General features: G+C 46.8%; 1 long non-coding RNA gene across 1 annotated transcript in view; it reads left to right on the top strand.

Moving 5' to 3' along the window:
- Positions 1-4,445: 4,445 nt before the first annotated feature.
- LOC146858047 (uncharacterized) overlaps positions 4,446-21,811 on the top strand; it is an 85,162-nt gene continuing 67,796 nt past the window's right edge. Inside the window, exon 1 of the long non-coding RNA XR_014979644.1 lies at positions 4,446-4,496. This is a non-coding gene — a long non-coding RNA (uncharacterized LOC146858047). The remainder of the gene's footprint in view (positions 4,497-21,811) is intronic.

The raw sequence follows: 21,811 nt of genomic DNA, 5'->3' as shown, positions 1-21,811 counted from the left end.
ATGTAGGTAAGGGAAGGTTTAGGGACTGGCAAGTGGGGGCACTTGCGCAGTCAGCGCGACGGTCCCGGACCGCGCACAGGGTCTGCGGTGGCAGACCCTAGACACATTTTACAAGGCCGCTTCCGTGGGTGGCGCAACCAGCGCTGCAAGCCCACCAGCAGCATTGGCATTCACGAGCCCTGGCACCCCTGGTGCACTTTACTGGGGACTGACAGTGAATCCAATAAACCAATCGTGAACATCAATTACAGGTACACTTTACCTAGGGAGCACTTGCACTGCGGCACGGATTAGCCGTGGCGCAGTGCCCTGAGCGGACAACACCAGCAAAACAATCGAGGCACACCATCAAAAAGTGGAAGGGAAACTCACGCCAAGGTGCCAGGTCTAACAGTGAGGTAATCCTGAATAGCCCCTAGATCTCCTTGAAGTTTGATATGTATGAAATTAATTTAGGGTTGAGGAGCCACATCGTGGCATTCTGTCTGCTATGGGGCAGGTGCAGTACCAAGGATATAGGGGAGTTATCTGGAAAGGGAAGCGACTTCAATGTCAGGTTTTATTGCTGACCCCAGCAAAGAGGTGAAGACTAGAAAAAGTCAATTCGGGAGAATGACTGGTTTACGGCAGAGAAATGTGTAAAGGATTTTGTTGAAGAAAACCAACTTTAAAGACCAAAGCTCTGCCTGTGGAATTGCGAAACCGATCACCTCTGCACCTGATGCCCACAGCCCGATTTCCAGTGGCTCATCGGTCCAGCAGAGGTTCCCAAGAAAATTAGAGCAAGATTCCACCGTGGGTTCACCCCTGTCAGATTCCACATCAACCCCTGCAGCCTCTGCATGATGACTCCCCTAACAGCGACCGCACCAGTAAGCTGATTTCCCAGGCCAAAGGACACCCCTGCACCCAAAGCCCCTGGGCCTTGAGGAGATCTATAGATGGTGTCCTGATGCTCCCAACTTACCTGTGTAGCAGTAGATTTCTTTCGTCCAGCCTCCTAGCCTGGGCCTGCAGCCTTTTTCCGACTTCAAGATTCCCCATTAGTTTGCATTGGGTGCCCGGTGCTGTGTTAGCACTCTGTGCCCGGCCGCCCCGTGCCGCTGAGGGTGTAAGTCTAGTGCTGCCTTGTGGCCTCCCCTGTCTAACCTTAACCCCCAGCGACTGGGTTACGAAACCGTGCTACTTACCTGTGAGTAGTACCACTTCAATTACCCCCTTTCTTCATTGCATAACATTGGCACCAGATCCCGAAGTTGATCTCTGCACCCGGCCACCCCAGTGCCACTGGTGGTGCAGTAAGGGCACTTACCCATTCATTGACTGGTACTGATCCTTCATCCAAAGGCTCAATAAAGTTAATTGTTTACTTGCATATTGCTGATTGTGTTTCCTCTCATAGGATAACATGTATTGGTTGAAAAATGCACTGTGTACAATTTTTACATTGATAAATAGCGATATTGCAAAACATATTTTACTGCAAAAAAGTATCTTTGGTTCTATGAAATAAATATACTAAAAGTATTATTTTTACAAACCATTGGTCTGGGATTTCGTCATTGAGTGTGTGTAATCATTTCTTGCCTGGGTGTGTACAGCAACTTAGTAACACTGCCCTCTGATAAGCCTAACTGCTTGCCCACACTACCACAAAAGAGAGTATTATTATTATCTACTTTAGTCTCTGTAAAGGCTCTGGGTTTCCACTGGTCTCTCTGTACACTATACCTTACTTTGGTTTAGTATATACAGAGCCAGCTTCCTACACCAACCACCTGCAACACTGCTTGCTAGCCCAAAGAACTGTCACCCCCCTCACTCACCTCTGCTTTAATGTTCATAAAATTTAGAAGTTGCCTTTGACATCATTCTTTCCTTTTAAAGGCACATTTTAAAAAATATTGACCTTATTTTGCCTTTTAAAAACTTTCTAAGTAAATCTTCCCTTCCATACCTTACCAAAAAGGAAAAGGGTCATCCAAGTCATGATAGCGGCTAAAGGCGACTATTGAAGCATGATCCTCTTAGGCCTCCCAAAGAAACAGATTTCACATCTGCAAATCATGCAAAACGCTGCTCCACATCTGTTACTCGGGCTACATACGTTTTGCCATATTTCTCTGCACCCCAAGAAATGTCATTGCCCACCCATAGAAAAGAGGTGTCTTTTTAAAGCACTGCACTTTTGTTATCAGGCCATGACGTGTGCTGGCCCTAAATACATCCAGCTGTTTCAACTGTCACCTTCCATCATGTGCTTTGCTCTATTCCTCAGCCAATCTCTTCTCGAGGTGCCAGAGGCTCAGAGGCTTCTTTTTTAGCTCTCTCATGGCATCATCGGAAGTCTCACTCCATGTTCAGAAAATTATTTTAAATGCATATTTTTACGCTTTAATTATCATTGGTCTTTTAAATGCTGTTTCCTCTCGTAACCCCAGTTTTCAGGTCCTTTTCTTCCTATCTCTCACTCCCTTGCATCCTGTTCTGTCGTTACAAAAAGACACCCATGAGGGTAACTGCTGCTATTGCTATTCATACAAGTGCTTGTAATTTACTTGCTGTTGAAATAAAAACATTTATTGCTTCAGTGCAAAGGCCAAATTCAAGTTTATTACCAAAACTGACATGAAAAACGCTGTTTACCTCCCTTTATAGCCAGGAAGGCTCATTGGTGAGATTTTACCTTGCTGTACAAATTTAACCATTCGCATCCTGGTATTAGGTAAATGGCTCTTAGTAAAGGAATCGCAAATGAAAAAATGCCACGACATAAAACAGATATGCAGATGCACGGAGTAAAAAATGCTATTTATTGTCATTGTTGAAGGGGAAGGGCACCATAACGCACCTGAGCCTTCGCCTTTCCTGAATCATGGCCTCCCTCTCTAACAATAGATAGTGAAATAGCATGTTACACTCTGCTTATCAACATATACATTATATAATTTAAGATATGTTGTAGACATAATATAGATAAAAAATGTAAGTTCATATTTATCTCATGTATCATTGTGTAGTATAAATATAATAAGGTGCGACTGTTTTATTACTTGTTGTTTTTTTTCCTTACCTTCAAGATCCTTGTCAATTCTCAGCTTAACATGCCTCTAATCCTGTCCCTTCTGCCCATCTGGTGAACAGTTACATGACAGTGTTGAAGCAGTGCTAAAAAGAAATTATGAGGTGAATGTAATGAGGGTGCCAATTTGCAACATACAGCAAACACAGCCAAACCCTATCCTGGTATAGTTCTTTTTAGGTCTCGCCTAGGCAGCGCTTGCGCTGTCTCGTTGAGACATGCAGTATACACTATAGTGTGGAAGCTTCATGGAAGCTCCGCCCACTCTCCACCCATCATTTCCATTGGCTTGTGTCTTAAATGCTGCCTTCCGATTGGGTGCAGGTTTGTTAGTCCCTCCTTTTGATGGACATGTCTTCATTTGTGTCCTTCCACGGCTATTGGCCCCTTTACTGCACAGACTACTTTCTTCATGTGCCACTCCCCTCCCCATTGCATTGCCTATGCTTGTTTTATTTGTGTCTCCCCACCCCATCCGAGAACTCCATTTATTTATTATTAATACAGCCCTCACTCGAGTCCTGTTCTCGGCTGCTTATAAGCTGTGCCACAATTCCTCCCTTCGATTCTGTGCACCATTTGTTTCAGTTGGATGCTACATTTGACAGTGTTTGTTTTAATTTTGCTACATTTGACAGCGTTTGTTGAAATTGTATCTGTTTCACCCCTCAATGCGTGTTGTGTTTTATTTGTCTCTCCCCTCCACCCCCAATCACAATTTATTTATTTATGTATGATTAGGTGATACAGCCCATGCTGAGGCTCGAACTCTGCTCTGCAGCTCCAAAGCCGGCAGCTTTATATGTTAAGCCACCTCCTCGCTTCAAGACAAGCCCCTTAAAGGGGTTTATCTTTGTTTCCCTCACCGAGTCACCCTCCCACCATGCACACACCCGTAACCCCTTCCTCCCTCTCGCTTTCCCTGTGCTCTGATTTTTGAACAGAGAAATTCCTTTCTACTTGGCTTTAACTTTAAAGGTGGCGCTGCTCCTGCAAGCACATAAACGCACGCACGATTCAGCTGCTTGGTTTCTTTTCCAGACCTTAAGCAAGCAAGCTCTGGCTCTCCTTAGCCTGCCCCCCCCTTCCTCCCTCCCCCAAGTCAGGCCCCGTCCCTCTCCTATGAGGCAGCAGCAGGCTCACACACAATTGATACACGTAGTTACTTTAAGGCGCGAAAGGAAAGCGCCTTAGGGTAACTACTTGTGTCATTATTTACCGAGCCCCGGAACCACAGTAGTATTTGTCTGCAGACCCGTCAATATATTAGATCGCGAGAAAGCGCTTGAAATGACGGCCCTGTTTAAAAGGCGAGAGGAGCTGCTGATTGGCTGAAGCTCCGACTCCTGTGCTCAAAGTTGTGCAAAGCGAGAAGGGGTCAGTCAGGCCTGCCTGCTCCCCCAGCTTGAAATAGGTGATAACCTCTGCTAGTCTGTCAGTTTGCTCGCATGTGTTATTTCCAGTTATGGCTTGTCCCATTTGTGATGCTTTTAAATCAGGAACCCGCTGTACAAATGGACCGTGGTGTTTTGTTATAATTCTCACATATAGTGGGTTCATTTTTTAAAGGATTTCAACCTGAATGTTTTCTTTTTTTATTGGCACCATTTTTCACTAGTTTTCAGCTATTTCCTTGCTACCGGTAACACGCAGACAACCGTGGCCGGCATAAAGGTTCCGTAAATGTCTCTGCAGCTGTGTTTGGCAGTTGATTTTCCCTTCATTATGAACACATTGAAAATGAGTTGGTGCTTTTTTAAATGGTCGCATTAAAGTCTCACACCGGGTTCACCGGCAATAATTTGAGTTTATGTAGCGCTCGCTGATGCAGTGTTCTGTTTCGTACCGCTGTAGATAACATATTTCTGTTGCACCAAACGTAATGGTATTTCATCACCTCAATAGGACAAATGCCTGAGGCGGGTCTGCCAGTATTTGAGTATTTGATGTGCAGGTTATGGAGTGAGCTTCCTAATTATTTTGAATTGCATAGATCGATGTCTGTCTATCTTTCTGCCTGTCTGTCTCTCTGCCTGCCTGTCTCTCTATCTATCTGTCTCTCTCTATCTCTCTATCTATCTGGCTCTTTATCTATCTGTCTCTCTACCTCTTTATCTGTCTCTCTATTTCTCTATATTATCGGTGTGTATATTTGTATCTATCTCGATCTTCTAAGGAACCCCAGAAATCTATGCACGTCTTTGGCTTTCAGTCCTATTCTATTCTACTCACCTACTCTTACCCTTTGCCCCTGTGGATTGTCTACTTTATTATACTTTAAAATACGTGTGTTTGCAAATTTACCAAATTTCAATGTTTTCCCGCAGCAAAACCGTTTAACCACGTGGAGAAAAACCTTTATCTACAGAATATGAAAAAAAGGGGTGCTTGTGGCTCTGTCTACCCAGTTTGCCCACTTAGGTTCTGCCCTTTTTTATAGGGCACAGTTACCTTTGCAAAATGGATAGAAACTTCCCTGGTAAAAGGTTAGTGAATGAATATCCATCACATGAATGTTCCCAATTACCAACTTCTTACCCCTAAGATGGAAACGCGCATAGTTCTTATACTTTGACTCCGGAAAATCCACAGTTTATTTTGTCTTACGGAGAGGGGGGTTTTAAGTGGAACTTGTGCCAGTTGCATGCTGTTTTCTTAAGGATTAAGGTTTGAATGAGCCCTGGAGTGTCACGGGGCACTACATCAGCTGGTGATGCACATGTGGCAGTGGATAGTTTAGCTCTTTGTGTTTGCAGATGGAGGGAGCTTGTGAACAGAATTTCTATATTTGAATTCATCAGGAATGCAGTCCTTGTGTTTTATTGTTCCCTAAATTGCTTATTTAGCTATCTCTTGTTTTCCTTCCTTTCCTTGCTTTTTTACCCCTTTGCATGGTTTCTCGTTCCTCCTTTGCATGCCCTCTTTGGCTTCTCCTGGCATTCCTGACACTTTTCAGATTTTCCTGACCACTCTTTCTGGCTTTCTCACACACTTCAGCTTTCATGACTCACACCATTGGCTTCCTCAATGCCCCTGTTGCTTTTGCAACCCACCTCCCCTTATTACTTTCTGGAAGCACTTCTTACTTTCTCGACTTTACTCTTATTTTTCACTTCATCCTTTTATTTCCCCTGTGACTCCTTTTGCGTTCCCTGTGACTTTTTTTCCTTTTCTGGTACTTTGTTTTTCACGTGCCCCAAATTATTTTTGGTATGCCTTAGATTGGCTTTTTGTCTTGCTCCCCATTTGGAATTTGTCTTGCACCCGATTTTGCTTCATTCTTCCATTTATTATGGCTTTTCTTTCTTTCTGGCGCCCCCTTTCAGTTCTCTCTTTGCCACTTTCTTTTCTGCCTCTGTGTTTGCATTATCTCTCTCCTTTTTGATTATTTACTATTATCTTGATCTGCTCAAGCTTTGAAGAAAGCTGTTCTAGATTGCTGCTTATATTGTTCGTTCACTCATCTTTTTTACACTTGTCCTCTATTGCTCTTTTTCTTTTTTTTTTTTCAGCCAGTGCATTTTGGCTCATACACTTCTTTTTTAGGTGAAGCCTGCTGGACGGACAGTGCATGTGCTGTCTGTTGCAAGGCATATTGCCAATTACCAAAAACACGGGGGAGGAGCACACATTGCTTATCCTTGGTTAACCTTCCTTGTCATTCTCCTTTACCTGCTTAGTATTGCCTCTTCACCATCACTGTGAATGGCTAACATGGTAGCTTCCATTCCTTGCATTCTTTTGTGTCAAGCAATCCATGAGAGTGCATGTGTTTTCCGGCTGTCTTCATCATGTACTACTTACCCCTGCTTTGCTCTCCGTCACCTGCCCTTCCCTGTTGAGTTCACCCACATGTTTCTCCTCATTGCCTCCTCCCACCTGCACCCTCTGTGTTTCTTACCCGTCGCTCCTGCCCTCTGTGTTGCTTAACTTGACTCTCCCTCTTTGTATTGTTTTCTTATCAGTTTTCCTTCATTCCCCCATTTTGCTTTCGCATTTGTCCCTCTCACTAGGCCTGGGCAAAAATTTCGTTCCGTTCGCGGAAATTGCGATAATTTGACATTTTTGCGTTCCGCGGAGAGCGCGAAAATGTCAAAAATTCCGGTTTCCGCAGCTTGGCGATAATTTGTTTCTTGCTCGCGCTGTAAAATGATACATTCTCGCGCGCGCGCGATCGCCTTACCTGAATCCCTGCGTTCGCCGACAAGTTTTCTTGATCCGGTCGCGTTCTCCATGAGATGTTGTATTGTTTTTAGCCATTTGCGCTGTCTCGCGACAGTTCGCGCCCGCAGTGACGTCATGTGTCGCGCGATCACGTCTTTCTTCTCGCGATCATGCACCGCGAGAACAACTCAAAACAAGATGGCCGCGCCCGCAAGCAACCACATGGGTAAGTTGGCGACCCGCAACCATGCAGAAAATCTCGCGAACATGCCGGAAAAAAACTTCCGCATCTTCGCGATATTTCTGCTTGTTTGCGATAATTTTAAACATTCTCGCGATAATTTGCGAAGGTTAATTCCGCAAATTCCGCCCACCCCTACCTCTCACCCTCACCTGTGTTGCTTTCACATTTCTTACCAGTACCCTTCACCTTGTTTCTCTTGCCCCCCAATTACTTCTGTCTACTCCCTTGCTTCAGTTTCTCCTTCTAGCCAGTGGATCATTTCAAACACCTCAAAAACTCTGTTTCCCAACTCTCTCCTTTCTATATTTCGAAGAGAAGGCTTCAGAGGGCCCCTTTTCTGCTTCCACTGATGTGACATTTAAAATAGTCCTTGTAGTGATAAAGGAAATCAGATGGCTCATTGGTGTGTTTGGTTGGGTTGACTTGCAGAACTGATTAGATTGAATTCCTGCATTTCCAGTATCGTCCGCTGATGCAGTTGTAAGATTGTATTTGATTTGCTTCCCATGGCAGCTCCCACGGCCCACCGAGCCAATGAGAGCAAAATCCGGTCCTCAAATATGCAGCTGTTCTAGAATGTTTATGATTGCAATTGTATTTGCATTTTTCAAATGCATGGAAAAGCTTGCTTCAATTAGGGAATACGAAGAAACGGAAATTGGCCTAAAGAGATATAAAAAATCAGTACACATAAAGGTTATTCTACTAAACAATGATAAAGGAATATAAAGCCCATTAGCTCCTGCAGTATAATCAGACAATCTAGCCGGTATAAAACGGCCGTACATGTCGGCCATTGTGTAAAGTGTTGCTATGCAGAACACACTGTAGGAGTGCTTGTGCCTGTGCTGTAGAGTGAGGCTTTAGAACAGGTGGGTGTGTCAAGAACACAAATAGGTAACATTTTGACACAAAGTGGGTTTGTTATCTGTATGCCGTATATGTGGAATTTGTGCAAGCCGAGGTTCCTTTTTTGGCCTCTAGTATGAGACTCCACATTGTGACCCAGAGTTGTCATCTACAACGTATTCTTCATATTTGTTTTCATCTAGGAGTAAAGTCCAATTGAGAGGATATCAGTGGAGTCGTTCAACATCTGTTTACATCATTAGTAATATTTAGGGTTTATTGTCCTTTGTCCACAGTACCACATGGTTTCTGATAGAGCAGTACCCTCGTGGCATGTGTTAATGTGAGCGTATGAGTAACGGTAAGTGTTTTACTACACAAAGATTGTGTGAGTGATTGGATGAATACATGTATAAAAGTTGTGTTGCTTAACGCTATGTGTGTGAACTCTATACAACAGTGCAGCGCCCATTTCACAAGGCCGCACTTTATCTTTAACTTGTAGCTCCGAAGCTGCATCTCCCCGTGAGGTGCCCTCCCTTCCACCACCCAATACAGTCTGCCTATTCTACGCTCCTCCCACACCTGCTGCCAGGTTAGGGAGACTGTGACTAAAAAATATGCAATACGCCTGCACACAGAAAGCATTATTTGTCTCTGCTGAAGAATTACAGTTTGTTACCAACTTTGTATTTATTGAAAGACGAGGTTAGCCAAAGTACACAGCTGTGTGCCTACAACCATCTTGGCCGGCAGCGGAAAAAGTCCAATTCCATCATACAAAAGCAATGAAGCGTAGCATGACTGCCGGCCCAGCTTAAGCGAGACTAGTTGAATCCGCCAGACTCCCCCACTTTGGCATTTGGCGTCCTGCTTCCCCTCCCCCGCCACTCTCCTCCGTTTTTTGTTTGCTTGGTTTGTCCTGTCTTCAGGACCTAAGAGGTTAAACTATGTGATAGTGCCTTGGTGACACAGTACGGTGGCACTACGCCACCCCGTCCAGTCCCTCCAAGGACTGCGAGTTAGCCTGGGAACATTGTACTGCACTAAATGAGCTGTCTGGGGCATGACACATGAACGTAGCATAGACCTGGCATAGAGAGTAACAAATACTTGTCCTGGGCAGGGTAAAGACACTCACTAGACTTGGAACTGAGCCCTGTTGGCCTCCTCCCGCGGGACCCACGTTAGAGAATTACAGTTTATGGTGGTAACGTCAGGGTTTTTTTTTGGACTCTGGCACTAAGAAAAGAAAGAAAAAAGCAGCACATTAGACGCAAAATAAAAAGCGGCATCGATTAGGACGATGCATGCCTCCTCTGCTATAATCCTTAAATGCATGGAAATCGGGGTTACGCCGCGGACACTAAGAACACACTGTGATGAACAGAGGAGCCGTTAGATAATTAGCTTAAGCAGAGTATGCAGATGTTGCTCTTTGGTACTGTCATGTTAATGCACATTTGCATAAGTGTCTTTATTTCCAAATTATGTCATAATAAAATCATGACAATTGGTTACAATTTCCCAAGGCACAATGCCCACATTTTTCAGAGGCAATTAAATGCCAGAGCTCTACAGAAGTTCAACTTTTAATGACTCTGATACAGATTGCCTAAAAGAGGCAAAAAAACATCAAAGCTTTCAGCAAATTAAGTTTTTCCCATTGAAACTCAAACACTGGCAATTGTTGCAAAACAAGTGGAGCGTTTTCTTAAGTAATTTATGGGCACTTTCTCCTGCCCATGGATCAAATTTTCAAAAGTAAACTGCATTAACATTTAAGACAATAATGGCTGTAGAAAATGGGGGGGTTCGGGCAGAGGGAAGGGCATCCTGTGGCTGTGACAATTTGTCTCCACAGGATACGCTCCATTTTGTAATGTTTTGCCCCTACATCAGCTGGCCTAGGAAGCGTTTTTTAATCTCCTTGCTCAAATCATTGAATTTTAAACAAGTTAGGCATGCCCTGATGTATCTACAGATGCTTCCCTCTGAATGGGTGATTCTGTTGGTTTTATCTTTTTTACAAGCTGTCTGGGTGTCCAAGAAGTCGAGACCAGATTAATTGTATTAATTGTTGCAACATTACTCCAATTTTACGTTACCATATCATCTCCTCAAAGATGCACGGAGCTCACTGACCAATCACGACGCTTATTATCCCTTGTGAACCAATCAAATATCTACATCCTGAGTCTCAAACCAGAGAAGGCTTTAAATACAAGCCTTAACAGCCCCTTGATTTCCAGTATGCTCACTTTGGTGTCATAAGTAGTTCTTTTTACAAGTAGAAGATCTAGTGTTGTTCCTGCTGGATCTGTAGTGTGTTGAAAGCATGCAATGTTTCATTGGTGTTCCTATTAGCATTAAAGCTTCTATGTTGCAGCACCCAGGCTAATGTGCTGCATGGCGAAATACTCAACAGGTCCCAAAGGCGAGACCGAGTGCATTGCAAATGCTTGTTCATGTTATGTCACAGTTCAGTTTGGGATACACTAGTTATTTTCAATCTGCTGTTATTGCTGGCCTAGTTTGAGCTTCCGCGCTAGACCTCTCCTCACCTACAGGCAATAACTCCTTCCCAAATGTTGTCTGCCCACTTTGCACAGCACAAGGAAACCTAGCACAAAAAATAGAAACAAGCAGTGCTAAAATCAATATGACTTTTTTGGACTTGGCCCTCTCTACAGGGTCACCTCCAAACATTTTTCTTTCAAACCTTCTGTTCTCTGAACCCATTTTTTTTGGCTTTTAGGACTCTGTGAACTTTACCACTGCTAACTAGGGCTAAAGTGATTGTGCTTTCTCTTCTTTAAACATTGTGATATTGGCTCAGACCGAATTGGCACATTTAATTTACTTATAAGTCCCTAGTAATGTAGTACTACATGCATCCAGTGCCTGTAAATTAAATGCTACAAGTGAGCCTGCAGCACTTATTGTGCCACCCACTGAAGTAGCATTTTCTAATATGCCTCAGGTCTGCCATTGCAGCCTGTGTGCACAGGTTTAAACTGCCATTTTCACCTGGCAAAATAAACCTTTCGCCAAGCGCAAACCATCCTTTTTAATGCATATAAGTCACCCCTAGGGTAGGCTCGAAACAGCCTATGGAGAAAGGTGCTCTGTATTTAAAAGGTTGGACATTTTCTTTTAAGTTTTCCATGTCCTAGTAGTAAAAAACTCCCACATTTTCTTTTACTTTTGCAAGGCCTATCTCTCCCATACGGTGACATTGGGTTACCTTATTACATAAATAAACTTTTTTTTTTTTTTTTTTTTTTGAAACCGTTTATTACAAAATTAAAAAAATATACAAAGATGGGCCTACAACCTTCAGGCCGGCCGCTAGCAAGCAAGAGGAGCATGTGATACAAACAATAGCGCGCATGCCGCGGCAAAGGGAAATGCACAGAAGTTAGAAGCAGTGGTAGCCACACCATCCGGGCCCACATAACGGTTTCATTTTAATATAAATAACAACAAAAAAAAAACAAATCCACTAGGCAACCCACAATCGGAAACAGCAGCATGTGCTCCCCTAGCGGGGGGACCCTACCAATCCATAGGAGTATCAAGGGGGGGAAAAAGGTCAAGACTGGGATTAGGTGGACTCCGTGCCCGGAACCGGGGAGATAAACTGGCTAAGGGGACGGGGCCGGTGACGGATCGGGCAATAACGGCGGGGTACAGATTCCCCCGCGGTAGGCGTTCCAGGGGCCCCACACGTTCACCCATGTCCCAGGCTTACCTCTCGCAACATACACCACCTTTTCCCGAAACATGCACCAATCCATGTTATCCTTCCATGCCGAGACAGTCGGTGACCTCTGGGAACCCCACAGTTGAGCAATGTCGCGTTTGGCCACTATATATCCCAGAATCACCCACCGCGTCTGCGGCACCGAGTAGTCGGTTGGCTCCCACACATTCAACAGGCATCTCCTCGCTTCGGGCAGCAGCGACACACGCGTAACCACCCGCAGGACCTCATGCACACCACGCCAGAATCGCTCCACCTCCGGGCATTCCCACAAAATGTGGAGAAAGGTCCCCAAAGAACCACACCCACGCTTACACAACCCGTCCACAGCATAGCCCATACGCAGTAGCCTTGGCCCCGTAACATAGACCCTATGGAGTATCTTGAGCTGGACGAAGCGAAGGCGGGCCGGTATGGCCACCTCTTTCGGGGAGGCCACCGCCGATACCCAGTCCTCGTCATCCAGCTCCAATCCATCAGCCACCCATGCCTCACGAAGGTTAGTCAGCAGTCCCGAGCGGTCATTGATAAGTTTTTTATAGATTAATGAAATCGTGCTGTCCGGCACATGTCCATCTAGCACTCTATCCTCCAGAGGGGAATACTCCGGGATGGAGGCAACGTCCGGGAATACGGAGCATAGCGCATGACGGATCTGCATATACCGAAAGTACTCCCTGTCCTGCAACTGGAATTCTGTCTGTAGCATCTCGAACGTTTTGAATCCCCCCCTCGTCCAGAGATCACCCACCCTGCTGATGCCTATCATGTCCCACTTTTCAAAGCCCTTCGAGGTCCACAGGGAGCCCAACTGCTCAGATGCGTATAGTGGCGATGCCCGGGTCAAACGATCTTTCCACCCCATCGCCACATTAGCCGCGTGCCACACTCGTACCATGACACGCGTGGGGCCCGTCAGACGTGCGTCAAGCGAGCTGGAATAAAGCGCTCGGTTATAATCACCACCCGGCAGTAACATCTTATCCATTTCAAAGGCCGGGTTTAGAGCGGGCCCGTACAGGCCGTGATTAATCGCAGCCAGCTGGGAGGCCCAATAATACCGTTTGATATCCGGGAGGGCGATCCCCCCGTCATACCACGGGAGCGTCAGCTTCGCCAGGGCGATACGCGGTCTACCTTCCCAGAACAGTCGGCGCTGCAAACTCTCCACCTCGCGAAAGTAGCGCGCCGGGACGACGTCCATTGTGTTCTGCAGAGCGTATAGGAAACGCGGCAGCGACATCATCTTAAACAATGCCGCCCGGCCGAGCGGCGAGAGCGGCAAGCGCCTCCAACGCGCAACATCCTCCTTCAGGCGCTGTAGGGGGGGAAGCAAGTTCTGACTATATTGGGCCTCCGCGTCCAGGGTAATGAAGACACCCAGGTACCGAAATCCCCGCGGGGCGATCTGGATAGGACAGCCCCGCGGCAGGATAGGATCCTCCCCAGTGAGAACATAGACGCATGATTTAGCCCAGTTGATGACAAGGCCGGAGTTAAGACCAAATGAATGCAATACATCAACCAGTACTATCAGTGATTTACGTGGGGAAGCCAGGTACAGGAGAATATCGTCAGCGTATAGAGATACGCGGTCCTCATACTCGGGGGTCCAGCGGAGACCACGAATAGAAGGTTCCCACCGCAGCCACTCCGCCAGGGGCTCCAAGGCGAGCGCAAAAAGGAGCGGCGATAACGGGCAGCCCTGCCGCGTGCCCCTGCCCAGCTCGAACGGAGCCGACACTCTACCGTTCACCACCACCTGCGCCAGCGGGCCAGACTACAACAATTTTACCCAACTGATGAATCCTGGGCCAAACCCAAACTTCGCGAGCGTCGCCCAAATATAAGGCCATTCGAGCGTGTCAAACGCCATAGTGGCGTCCAAGGACGCCAAAATGGCCGACTCTCGCATGAACGGGACACGTGCGAGCACCCCATGCAAACGCCGCAGGTTAAGCGCTGTATTGCGATGAGGGATAAAGCCGGACTGATCCTGGTGAATTAAGTCACACACTACGCCGACCAGCCGATTGGCCAACACCTTGGCGAGGATTTTGGGCTCCGCATTCAATAGCGAAATAGGCCGATAGGATGTGACCCGGTCCCGTGGCCTCCCCTCCTTATGGATAACCACGATAGTAGCTAGACGCTGGTCTAGCGGGAGGGAACCCGCCGAGTGGGCCGCGAGGAACATCGCACGGAGATGCGGCGCCAGCGTATCCGGTCGCAGTTTATACAACTCGATGGGAAGACCATTAGGACCCATGGCCTTGCCGGAAGCGGCCGAACGTATGGCGAGGGCAATTTCTTCGGAAGTTGGAGCGGCGTCCAACGACACTCTGTCCTCCTCCGAAAGGGAAGGCAGCGCGATATCCCTGAGCAGGGCGTGGGAATCCTCTTCAGAGCGGGAGGACACCGGGGAATACACCCCACGGAAATAGTCTGCAAAGCAGGAGACAATTTCTTCTGGTTCAGTGACACACACACCATTCTGTTTCTCAATCAACGGGACAACTCGACTCGCTCTCTCCTTTTTGTCCAGCCACGCAATCAATTTACCAGCCTTATCACCCACATCATACAGTCTCCCCTGTTGCTCTCTACTGAGGCCCCTGGCCGCCTCCGTGACGAGGGCCTTATAAGCCGCTTGCTTGAGTCGGAGAACATGTAATTTGTCATCCGTCACCCCCTTCTAGATCACCCTCCAACTCGGTTATCTCAGCTTCAACACGGGTCACCTCCTCCCGCTCGCGCCTCCGGGAATGGGAAATAAGGGACAAGGCCTCTCCCCTGAGTACCGTCTTGAACGCCTCCCACAATGAGATCGCCGATAACACAGACCCCACATTCTCGTCAAAGTAGCGCTTAAGGGATTTAACCAGCTCTGCGCGAATGGTGGGGTCACGCAGGTACCAGGGATTAATCGGGACCACCCTACCCTCTCCCCTCGGAAGAATATCAAAGTGCAACAAGAGCGGGGAGTGGTCCGAAATACCCCGTGCCAAATGGCGCACCTCCCCTATCCTCCCAACGTGCGCCGCCGGAACCAGGACATAATCTAGCCGTGAGAGACTACCATGAGCCCCTGAATGGAAGGTGTACTGTAGCTGCGTGGGATGTTTCAAATGCCAACAATCCACCAGCCCCAAGGTATCCAAGAGGCCAGACAACCACGCCTGGGCACGGGGGAGATCCCTAGGGGGGTGACGATCCACAGTTCCGGAAACCACAGCATTAAAATCCCCCCCCACCACTAGAATCCCCTCCGGAAGGCCAAGGAGGAGGCGCCCCAGATCCGCAAAGGTGGTCGTCTGCAGCCCCGGCGGGACATAAACAGACATGAAAACGACCACTCTGCCCTCCATTCTACCCACCAAAACCGTGTAACGTCCCCTGTCGTCATGGTGCACCTCATCAATCTCCAACGGGAGCGAGTACTTAACCATAATGCCCACACCCCTTGAACCAGACGTGAAGCCCGACTGGGCCACAAGGCGGTAGCCCCGTCGATTCATGGCACAAAAGGAGTTGCCAATGAGGTGTGTCTCCTGCAGAAAAACTATATCGGGCGAAATTCGCTTCAAGAACTGCAGGACCACACCTAGTTTTATCCTGTCCCCCAATCCATTAACATTCCAGGACAACAGACTCAGTCCCCTACCCCCCATCATAAACAGAAGCCATCACTCGTCCCCCAGAGAGCACTTTAGAAATAACACAACGATGCTTTTGCCTTGTGGTAGAAACGAACAACACCCCACCCCAACCCACCCACCCCAACAAAACTCCCCCCTCCCTGCACCCCTGCATGAGCCCAGACAGCCCCCCAACTTGCAGTGTGCCTGTCGCCCATATATAATGAAACTAGCTAGACCCCCTAGAGGAGGAAAGAGTACCCCTTCTAGACCCCACACAACCTCCAAGGGAGGGGAAAGAACAAAAACAGAAGCTAGGTCGAAAGTGGCATCATAGTCGTCCAGAGTGAGGCCCAATATCAACCCCTCAGTCCCGATCCAGTGGGCCGTCTCCTCCCGCCGCCCCCCCACCATCTCGAGCACTACCCCCAGACAGAGTGTCCAGCCAGTCCCCGGCCGCTTCGGGACGATCAAAAAAGTGCGTGCGACCATCCACCTCTACCCGCAGCTTGGCCGGGAAGAGCATGGCGTATTTTAAGTTCATGTCCCGGAGCCGGCGCTTAACACCCAGGAAACTCAGTCTCTGTTTCTGGACCGCTTGAGTGAAATCGGGATAAAAGTTCACCTCCATATTTTCCAACTTAATCGGCCCTTGCAGTCTGGAGGCTTGCAAGATCGCGTCCCTGTCCCGAAAGTTAAAAATCCGGGCAATGAGAGGCCGCGGAGGGGCTCCGACCTTCGGCCTTCCCCCGGGAACTCTGTGGGCCCTCTCCACGGCAAAGAATTTACTCAGTCCCCGAGGCTGGAGATGAGTAGCGATCAGGTCCTCTACAAAAAGATCCGCCGCCGCTTCCTCCAGTCCCTCGGGTACTACGATGATGCGGATGTTATTCCTCCGGGCCCGACTCTCGGAATCCTCCAGGCGCCGATCCATAAGCGCACTCGCCTGACGAAGTCGGTGCACCTCCGTTTGGAGGGCCGCCACCTCAGTCGTGAGGCCCGACGCGGTTCGGGCCAAAGAATCAACCCGGTCGTTGGTCTTGGAGAGATCAGCCCTCACCAGGCCGACATCCACGAGGACCGCGTCGATCTTATGCGCCAAGGTGTCGAACCGCTGGCCCACCTAGGCCTTCATCTCAGCAATGGCGCCCATGACGTCTTGCAGAGTCAGATCTGTGGGCAAATCCGGGGCATCAGGGGGGCCCTCAGAGGACTTGTGCGGTCCGCCGGGAGATCCCTTCTGGAGGGTATAGCGGTCCATGATGTTGGCCTGATGTACGGCGCCACGCCGGGTCGACTTGGTCTTCGACCGATCTCCGTCTTGTTTCGTGGCCATCGCCACGGGTCACACACCCGCACCAGCTACGCCGTAGAGGGCAGGCAATCAAGGCCACGAGCTCCGGGGGGGCCACCCCAGGTCGACGGGTTGGGTCACAGCCGGCAGGCAGGCAGGATCTCCCGGCGAGGCCACACCAACACAAAGAGCTCCGCGATCTCACTTGCAGAGACGGCAAGGGGGTGCGAAAGTGAAAGCGAAAGTGTGGGGTACGCGATTCGCCAAGCCCGTCCCGCCGTTGTTGTTCACTTTGCCACTGGATCACCCCCCAGCGCAAATCCGGGGTCCGGCGAGAAGTAGGCCGCAAACTTCAATCGGTGCCCACTCCGGTACCCGAAGTCCGATTCGAGAACGGGAAACGGGTACCACCTCAACTCAGGCTCACCGACACAGTCCCCTCAACCGAGGCAGGATGGAGACAGGATAAACGTAGGAGGTTGCGGAGGTCCTCGGGAGCCTCGCACCTACGTGGCCATCTTGGTTGCGCGCTAGGCTCCTCCTCCATAAATTAACTTTTGATTGGGAACAGGCAGAAACATCATGTTTGGTGTCTGAGGAATTGTAACTTAAATCCCTCTTCATTAGTAAAACCGGTTTTTAAGTCACAATTCAAAAAATGCCACTTTTAGAAAGTTTGAAACCTGAGGAAGGCTTGGGTCCTGAGCTAAATGGATGGAACCACCAATAATGATATGAACAAGAGTATCCAGTAGCTACAGTTAGAGCTTATTCAAAACCGAGCCAGTGAAATGAATTCATAGGCTCGTGTGATTTATGTCACAGTTTTTTAAAATACTCCATAAATTCATTAACAATTAAATCATGTGAAACATTAAGGGCAACACAAACTGATGACATTTTTCAACATATGAATTACATGAAGAAATAGCACATATAAACAAATATTTACAAATGTGTATGATACATCAGCAATTTATGTACAGTTGCAGAAACAAAAAAGGGTAATCCAGGCACCAGTCCGTAAATCAAAAGTAGCAATCAGGCGAAGTGGCAAGTCAAAACCTGCAAACCACTATACTTTCTCCTGCCTATATGCACAGCTCTGGGGATCCTTTGAGTCAAGTTTTGGGTAATTAGGGAGGGAAATTAATTAAATTAATTGAAAAAAGAACTTGGCTAAATAAATTCTCATACAGACGGGAGAGAAACCCAATAATAGCTCTTGGTTTTCCCATCGAGATTAAAGTTGAACAGAGCAAATTATGGTCCACCACATCAAAAGCACTACTGAAATCGTCAAAGCATAGATATAGAGAGCCTGCCTTTGCCCTGGTATACTTGCCGATAAGTAGTGCTAAGTTTGTGCATTGCTCAATGGTCCCTATTCGCTTTCTGAACCCATATTGCACTGGGGTTAAAACAGAGTATTCAATTGCCCATTCCTCCAGTCTTAACAACAGGACCCTACTCATCACTTTCATGGCAGTATCTAAAAGCGAGATCGGACGATAATTTCTAGGGTCCTCTTTATCCCCCCTTTTGAATATCGGTATAACAATAGAATCTCCCCATGTCTTCGGGATTATATCTATGGCAGCTGTATTAATCACTCTAGTTAGGATGGGTCCCCATAAAGTAGAGGCAGATTTGAAAACGTCCACTGGGACGACATCTGGCCCTGGGGCCCAACCCCCGGCGCTTGCATGAATTGCCAGGATGACTTCCTCATTAGTGACCCATTAGTGATGTTCAGGGGGAGGTTTCTTCCCTCTTCTAATATCGCTTCCTGCGCCTCCGTCTTGTCCCCATTACTATTAAAAATTTCAGAGAAATGGTTCACCCATTTATCTGTTGAGACAAAAGAGCAGAATTCTGGGATATCGTCACTCTTCAGGAATGGGGCATTTACCCAAAAGAGTTTGTTATTTTTAATTTTTGCAGCAATAACCAAGTTTTTCCATGCCTCATCCTTAAGTGTCTTCTTCTGGGCGGATAAAGCTAATTTATACTTGCACCGTAAGTATTGAATAAGTAATAGGTTTTGTGGCGATTTAGACAGGGCGTGCTTCAAGCCCCGAAGGGCTTTCGTGCAGGCGCTGTTAAACCACCCACTCTTTTTATTACATGGATGCCCGGGGATCTTTGTTAAAATTGATTTAATCAATTTTGTAATGGTGAAAAAATACTCTACCACTAATTGTGGGGTAATTTCGTCCTGGAGACAGTATGTAATTTCCCATTGATTATAAACTACTATTTTCCTCATTATCAAACCTGGGTCAACGCCCGACCATTTAATTCTGACTGTTTGTTCCAGCCGGGTTTATATAATTTACTGTATCAAATACATCATTCCTTCTCCCCCAAAATAAAAAGGATAATTTTAGCAAATTATGATCACTAAATAAAGAGGGTACAACACTAAGATTGCCACATGGACAGATAGCGAGGGCAGATACTAGTATGTGGTCTATAATAGAGTGGTAATTTCTTCCTATGAAAGTCGGATCAAGAACCCCATTCAGACCACAGCCCCCCTAAGAAGTTGGAAATCATATTTGGCGATCATCTGGTTGAGTGCCTCCCTATAATCATTGTGACAAAAAAGGTCTGTTTCCTTTCTCTCATTTATATGACCACAAGGCTTCAGATTGGGTGCTCCACATGCCTGTAAATTAAAATCACCTGCACAAAATATAACATACTTCGTGTTAATTGAGGATAAAAACATTTCCAAACCCTGATCGAGAGCTGCTACCACATCGCCTCATGAAGAGTCAAAAACATTATTGTAAAAATGTACAATTATTAAATCTTTCGCCCTCTTTTTACTTAACCACAGCAGTTGTGCATGGGGACACAGATTTACAGCTTTTTTAACGTTGACAGAGTGTTTATTGGAGATAAGTACTTGTAAACCCCCCTTTGCTCGTCCTGCTTGTGAACTTATAGCTGCCAAGAAGTAAGAGGAGTACCCTTCCACATGAACCGGACTAACGCACCAGGTCTCTTATAGGCATATGATGTCATAACTAGAGATGAAGTTAGCCCATTCAATTAATGAGACCTTGCTTGCTAGCCCGTTCACGTTCCAGGTGGCGAACTCGTACCCTTCTATTTGGGGACTTCCTACCCAGTCATCTGTTAATAAACTGTTGGGGATGCTAGAATTAACATCACTGGTATTTATAACATTATTGGCTACTACCATCCCCTGAATTGAGGGTTCCTGTAATGTGGGTAATAGTGTATGAACCGTCCTAGGGTACTGCTCTATCTTGGTGTCCAAAGATATATCTTTATCGTACACAAACAAGTGGTCCCCGTGAACCCCGGCCCAGCATGACTCAGCACTGAGTTATTTGTTGTCATCGAATCTGCTCAGTGCTTCGTATCTATTGGGCATAGCAAATAATAGGGCATATGGTGGGCACAAAGTTTGCTTAAACCTTTCTCTTTGGAAATTTGGTACGCCATTGTGGCGTCGGTCTATGCTTCTTAAGTGGTGATAGAAAAATCCCAATGGGAATATACTCACATCTAATGGCCTGACAGGTATTGCCTCTAAATTGTTTAGTAAACCTTCGGCAGTTCTGGAGTTCTTAAAATTGATTATAACACAGTCACCCCTATGACTTTTTTCCAGAGGCCCAATCCATCCTACTCTCCTTGTGAGTAAGATCTTGTGTACTCTATTCGGAGAAAATAGCTGTCTGTCACTAAGACAATGTACTACTTTGTTCGTTAAGCATTCTGTAGTTTCTCTAATCCCTGGTTTAGGGGGGACATTAGCTAAAATGACCGTGTCTGGACAGCTAGTGGGTGGCAAGTTGATGGTAGGTAGGTCTTGTATGGGCGGACTGTTATCTGTATTATGAGGGTGTTGGTTATTATCTCTTTTATGTTCTACCCTACGGTCACTCCTATGAGGTCTACTACTAGATTCTGGGATGTTTCTACTCAGCATCACATCTGATCTGGGGCAAGTTAGGCCCTCAGAATTAGGAGGCTGACCACTTGGGATCTTAATCGTATCACTTCCTATTTGTCTGTGGTTCTCATCCTGATGCACTTGGGTCCCGAGTGGACTTTTTTCCAGAGGCCCAATCCATCCTACTCTCCTTGTGAGTAAGATCTTGTGTACTCTATTCGGAGAAAATAGCTGTCTGTCACTAAGACAATGTACTACTTTGTTCGTTAAGCATTCTGTAGTTTCTCTAATCCCTGGTCTTAGGGGTGACATTAGCTAAAATGACCGTGTCTGGACAGCTAGTGGGTGGCAAGTTGATGGTAGGTAGGTCTTGTATGGGCGGACTGTTATCTGTATTATGAGGGTGTTGGTTATTATCTCTTTTATGTTCTACCCTACGGTCACTCCTATGAGGTCTACTACTAGATTCTGGGATGTTTCTACTCAGCATCACATCTGATCTGGGGCAAGTTAGGCCCTCAGAATTAGGAGGCTGACCACTTGGGATCTTAATCGTATCACTTCCTATTTGTCTGTGGTTCTCATCCTGATGCACTTGGGTCCCGAGTGGACTTTTTTCAAATCCTCCTCCACACTACATAGCCTTTCTTTCAGTGGATTTAATAATTTGTTAATAACAGAGGATAATTTATCACAAAATGGTGTCCAAATATAAGAGTCCATGTGATCTTCTTCTTCGGTTCCCCCTCCAGATACAAGGAGTGCGACTCGGGTTCAGGAGTCAGCAGGGGACTTTCTCTTCCTTTTTGCTGCTGGTTGGTGGGCTTCATTTGAAGATTT

Source organism: Triturus cristatus, chromosome 3_2, assembly GCF_964204655.1.
Source record: "Triturus cristatus chromosome 3_2, aTriCri1.1, whole genome shotgun sequence".
Classification (NCBI taxonomy): domain Eukaryota; kingdom Metazoa; phylum Chordata; class Amphibia; order Caudata; family Salamandridae; genus Triturus; species Triturus cristatus.
This window is presented reverse-complemented; position numbering and strand designations above follow the sequence as displayed.